Here is a 6,000-nt window from a genome sequence, read left to right as displayed (position 1 = left end):
AGGCCCAATAGAAGGTCCTGGCAGATGGACCCAACTTTGGGACCAGACCTATTGTGTGTTTCCTAGCTAGAGACCCCTGGATAGGTCATTCCCGTTCTGGCCTCAGTTTCCCCATGTGTGCAATTCAGATAGTCAGCCGGTGTTGTTGATGTTCAGTTGCCCAGTCATGTCCGACTCTTTGCTACACCATGGACTGCACCATGCCAGGCCTCCCTGTCCCTCACAAGTTCACATCTATTGCATCCATGATGCCATCCAGCCAGCTATCTTATCCTCTAACACCCTCTCCTTCTGCCCTCAGTCTTTCCCAGCATCAGGGGCTTTTCCAATGAGTCAGCTGTTCACATCAGATGACCAAAATACTGGAGCCTCAGCTTCAGCATCAGTCCTTTCTAGCGAGTATTCAGGGTTGATTTCCCTTAAGATTGACTGGTTTGCTCTCCTCGCTGCCCAAGGAACTCTCAGGAGTCTTCTCCAGCACCACAATTCGAAGCCATCAATTCTTTGGCGCTCTGCCTTCTTCACAGTTCAGCTCTCACAACTGTACGTGACTACTGGGCAGGTAGTCTTCATCAAATGGATCAGCGTTAGGGGGATGGAAGGGGAAGGGGGATAAGCACACCTACACAGCATCTCTAGGAAGAGTCCCAGGGTGTGTCTATTGCAGAGCCCTCCAATGGCCTCCCCACTGGTCATATGTCCAGGCCCCCCCAGAAAGGTCCCTGTCAACCTGCCTGTCCCCAAACGTGGTCCCAGCCACCCACTCTCATGGCACAGAGGGGTAAAAGGCAGATACATGGCTGGGAGGGCACAGCCACTGGAATCTGGGAAGACTTCCCAGAGAGGGACATTGGTACTGGCCCTGGAAGAAACGACAGTAGGAGGTGAGGGAAGAGAACTCCAGGCAGAGGGGACAGCATGAACAAAGGCACAGATGTGTGACAGTGCAAGGGGGTGGGGGATGCACCAGTTACTGGCCCTGGCACTAGGTGAATTAAGACGTTGAGGTGAATTAACACTTACTGAGCCACGTACTGTTCTAGCTCCTAGAGATACACCACTAAAAAAAGAGCTCTTCACAAGAGAGGTGGTGTGGTAGTGTAGTTAGAAGCTTGGGCTTGGGAACCACTCTGCCTAGGGTTGAATTACTACCTGTGTGATCTTAGGCAAACTATTTTAACCTCTCTGTGCCTTAGCTTCCTCATGTGTAAAATAGATGAGTAACAGGTAACCTCATAGGTTTGTGTGACATAAACTATGGTGATGCATTGAAGGTGCCTAGAACTGTGCCCCGCTCATTAAGTGCTAGCTGATGGTATTCCTAAAAGGCTGGACCACCCCCATCTCTGTCCCAGTGCCTAGCATGCAAAACCCCATAGCAGGCGAGAACGGGCAGCAGCGCCCCCTCCTGGCTGCAGAGAGAAAGAAGGGCGTCCTCCGGGTCCTCCCCGCCCTCTTCCTGCAGGCGGACAGAGAAACCTCAGGAATTACTCCACCAGCCCAGGTTCAACGGGCGCTGCTCCCGAGGCAGGCTCTGCGCACGCACTTCACCAGGTGGGTAAATTAGATCGTCTCATCTAATTTTCAAACAGCTCTCTGAGGCAGACACAGTTACTGTTTCCCTTTCACCAGGGGAGAAACTGAGGCTCCCGGAAGATCGAGTCCCTTGTTCCAAGCCACTCGGCGAGGGAGCGGCGGGACGCGAAGGCAGGCGAGTGTGACTGTCCTCAGCCTCGGCTCGGTTAGCCAGGCAGCCCGCCCCAATCACTGCGGCGTGTGCACGCCGGTGTGCGCGCCCGTTCTGCGCGCGTGTGCGCGCCCCGGGACCAGCCCTGGGGGCCAGGAGCGCGGCCGAGGGCTGGAGAAAGGAGGGGTGGCCCCGCGAACTCGCGGGGCGCGAGGGCGGGGCATGTGCCTGGCCCTTGCCCCGCCCACCGGCCCCGCCCGCAGACTTCGGTGGGGAGGAGGAGGCGGCGGCGCTGGGCTCCGGGACTCGGCGGCGGCGAAGAGCGCGGAGTCGGAGCTGGACGCCGCCGCCGCCGTCACCGCCACCGCCACCTGCGCGGCAGTCATCAAGGTAGGGCGGCCCCGGGCCGCCGGCCATACCTTCCCGGTTTGTGCGATGTGTGCGCGCTGCGCCTCCGGGCTGCAGCGCCTGGGGAGGGATGCTGGGGCTCGGCGCACCGCGGGGGACCTGGCGGGGCGCGGGGGACCTGGCTTCCAGCCCCTCCGCGTGACCTTGCACAAAGCACTGTTCTTCTCCAGGCCTCAGTTTCCCCGTCGGAATAGCGGGCGCAGTGGTGGCACGTTCCTCGCCTGACTGTTAGAGTAGGGGCCGCCTCAGGCTCCAGCCTCCCGACGGCGCGGAGCTCGCATGGGCACTGTCTGCACAGCCTACCCGGAACGAGCGCGGCTCATACTGGGTGTGGCTGGTCGTGCCCGTCAGCCTCCCTCCCGGCCCCCGCTAGCGGCCTGGGTGCCCCATGGGACCCGTGTGGTACTCTACCCTCTCTTGGCTAAGAAACCTGCTGGGCCTCAGCTTCCGGGCACGAGAAATAGGCAAGGGGAGAGGACACCCCCCAGGTCCCTGTGGAGCTGGCCTGGGCATGCAGGGTGGGGCCATCAGAGTCTGCCAGCCAAGTCTACCTCGCGGTCTGGGGCGGCGAGAACCTTGGGTTGGAGGTAGTGGGGCCCTCGGCCCCAGACTTGCCTAGACCAAACCTGTGCAGGCACCTGGATTTAGGGAATGGTGTGGAACCTGCCCTCCCCTTCCCTTCCTTTCCCCACCAGATGCTGACGCCCAGCTCGGTGTCCCAGCCTGCTGTGACAGGGCTAGGTCCATGCATGGACCCCAGAGGGGCTCCAGCACCAGGAGAGCCATGTCTGGGTGGGGTTGGGTCTGGGACAGAGCAGGTGTCCGAGGGACTGTGTGTGGCTCCCGACTCTCTGTGTAAAGAAGAATCCTGGCATCTGGCCCAGCCCCTTGGTCAGATCCCCTCTGGAAGGTCTTGCTGTCCAGTTGCACACCCCTTATTATGGGAATCTCACTAGCTGTAAACAGAGCTAGGATCTGCTAGTCCTGCTCTGAGCACACAGACAACATCTGACTCCTCCCTGCCTCCCACCCTGGGGTAGTTATCTGGACTCTTAAGTCAGTTCACCTCAGAGATAAATACCCCCACATCCAGCATTGTTTCTTCTGTTGAAGCTGAAGAGAGCAAAGGCGGGACCAGGGAGCTGAGGTGTCTGCCCCAGAGAGGGCAGTAGTCAGCCTGGGGCTTGTTCACAACCCACTTCCTTAGGATTTACCTGCAGGTGAGCTGCCTTAGGTCTGGAGTGAGAGGAGCCAGAGGAGCCTCTCTCCAGACCGTATCCTCTCCTGTCACCCGCCCTGATTGAGGGAGCAGGTTCAGAGCATCAGGTCTGGGCCTTCTGGTCTCCCTTGTCCTCCTGCGAGACCTGTCCCTCACCTGGGAGCTTTCTTACAGCCAAAAAAAGGGCGAGGCTGCTGGGGTAGGGGGTGCCCGCTGGGTCCTCAGAGGTGTGTGAGCAGAGGTTGGCCAAGCACTTGCTGAGGGTGAGGTACCTTTGACTGCAAGTCTGGGACTCTCAGGCTGAAGTAGAGTGACCACAACCTCACCTTCTGGCCATGGTGGAGCTGCACGGGACTTGAGGCTAGACCATAGATGAGTGTTATTATTCCCTCGTAAAAGCAGACTAAGTATCTGTACTGTCACTCAAGTGCAGCTCCCTCGAACAGGCTTAAGTGCTACCTATGTCTCCTGTCATCTCTACCTGCGTGTAATTCGGGCTCTGTTTTCCTGTTCCACTAGTCCAAGCTGTTTGGACCTTGATTTAGAGCTATGGCAGATCCTGGGTATTAAACAGTCATCCTAGGTCAATAATTTTAAAATGCACCATGGAATTATGAAATATCTAAGCTGAAAGGAATCTTAAAAAATCATCTCATTCAACCCCATCATTTTACAGATAGATATCCTCTGTCCCTGGAGGGGATGTGACTTGTCAAAGATCACACAGCAGACAAGCAACCAAGCCCAGGGATCTTGATTCCAGGACTTGAGTGTGTGTGTGTCTGAAAACACATACCATATAGTAAATGAAAGCACTCTATTTATTCCTATAAAATTAGCAGAAATAAATGTAAAAGGATAAAACTCTATGCTGGTAAAGCTATAGGGATTCTCCAGTAGCGTTTAATTTTGCAGGGCAATCTGGCAGCTTGTTCCAAAAGTCCATGAAAATGGTCCTAACTTCCGTTTGCCCCTAGTCTTCTACTTTGAGGACTTTGCCCTAAGGAAGTAATTATAGGAGAGATGAGTGTAGTGCTGTTATTTACAAGAAGTTATCTTATGGTAAAGAAGCGCTTGGTGTTTTACTACGGCTGAATAAGCATTTCATTTAAAAAGTACAGCTTTTAAAATAATGATACTGAAGTTTCCAATACCAGAGTCTGGCTAACACAGGAGCAGTGTGGTCCAGAGGAAAAGCCCCAAGACTCAAGTCAGCATACATTCAGCGAAGGTTCTTCCTCACCCCATCCTGTGAGCTCAGGTCAATTCCTGCCCTCTTCTGCACCTCACTTCCCCTACCTGTGAAGTGGGGTAGATTCAGTGATTGCTGAATTTCCTTGAGCTCTGGACAACTCACGTTCTAGACTGAGCAAATCTCCGTAGCAGAAGCCTTTATTAGGAGGAGCAGGGAACACAAGGATAACCAAAGAATGTTCCAGCCTCCCTACCCCATGACCCCATCATTAAATAAATCCTCTTAGAGGCAAACAACTAGCTAGCATTTTTCTTCTAGGGAAGGGGTTTCCCTCAGCCTTAGAGCTTTGTTACCGCAAAATGTCCAGAACCTGGATTATTTTAGAGGACAGAGATTTTCCAGGAGGATCAGAAAATAATTCACCAAGATTCTCCATGTATTGTTTTATGTTGCCTCCTTCAGAACAGATTATAGGTGTTTAGCAATCACATCTATTATGAAGGGCCAGGAGTTGGAGCAAACATTTACAGGACACCTACTGTGTTAGCCCTTGAGGTGCCTCCCGGGGGCTTGCAGGCCACCATGGGAAACGTATTAAGTTAAACTATGTGAAAAGGCCAATATCTGGCTACTTTTGACTTAACAAGAAATGGCCATTTTATTTGGTTCAGCCTGAATGGAAAAAGATATAATTAAAAAGCAGTGTGTTCCTTACCATATAATTGAGAGATTGGCAGGGTGCTGTGGGGGAAAGAGTGATTAGATTACTGTGTAAGCTCACAGAAGTCATGGAGGAAGAACATGGGAGCCTTGCCTTGGATTATCAATAACAATAATAATAAGCTAATATTTATTGAGTAGTTACCACCTGCCCGATTTTCCTAAGGGCTTCACATTTGATCATTCAACTTTTCATTTATTAAACACCTTCACTGCACTAGGTTATTTTCTAGGTATGGTGAGGAGGGGTTCTTGACAGTACACAAAATAGACTAAAAAAAAAAATCTGTCTTAAAGGAGCTTAAGTCTCATAGGAAAATAAGACAGACAAATAAAATAGCTGGTGATAAATGAGATGGACCAAATAAAACATAAAAGGATATTTCAAGTGTGTGAGGGAGAATGAAAGGGAAGAGTTGTGGTTTCAAATAGTTGGTGGGGAGAATCACTGAGAAGGTGACCTTTGGAAGAAGGCTTAGCCGATTCCTGGGGGAAGAGCTGTCCAGGTGAAAGGAATGACCAGTGCAAAAGCCCTAAGGTAGGACCATGCTTGGCGCCTTCAGGAAGAGCTGACTAGAGTAGTGGTAAGAGGGAAGAGGACACAAGTGAGGGAGGCCCGTGGTCAGATTGTGTACCCCGTCTCATGCAGTATGGAATTCTGTAAGTTTGAGGGAGGTACGATTTTTCTCTTTTTCATTTAAAGGAAGAGAGATACAGAGAGTTTCAGTAACTTGGTGAAACATTGTCTCATAGAGGAGCTAGGGCTTTTGG

At 52.4% G+C, this 6,000-nt stretch overlaps 1 protein-coding gene across 3 annotated transcripts in view; it reads left to right on the top strand.

The window, feature by feature from the left end:
- The first annotated feature begins 1,435 nt into the window (after positions 1–1,435).
- CORO2A (coronin 2A) overlaps positions 1,436–6,000 on the top strand; it is a 68,308-nt gene continuing 63,743 nt past the window's right edge. The window contains exons 1-2 of one of the 3 annotated variants that reach the window (XM_070794814.1): positions 1,436–1,554; positions 1,633–1,711. The gene's annotated coding sequence lies outside the window, so the exon portion shown is untranslated. Of the gene's footprint in view, positions 1,555–1,632; positions 1,712–1,940; positions 2,078–6,000 lie in introns of those variants that run through there. The other 2 variants (XM_070794815.1, XM_019966263.2) reach the window with 2 other exon arrangements.

Source organism: Bos indicus, chromosome 8 (assembly GCF_029378745.1).
Source record: "Bos indicus isolate NIAB-ARS_2022 breed Sahiwal x Tharparkar chromosome 8, NIAB-ARS_B.indTharparkar_mat_pri_1.0, whole genome shotgun sequence".
NCBI lineage: Eukaryota > Metazoa > Chordata > Mammalia > Artiodactyla > Bovidae > Bos > Bos indicus.
This window is presented reverse-complemented; position numbering and strand designations above follow the sequence as displayed.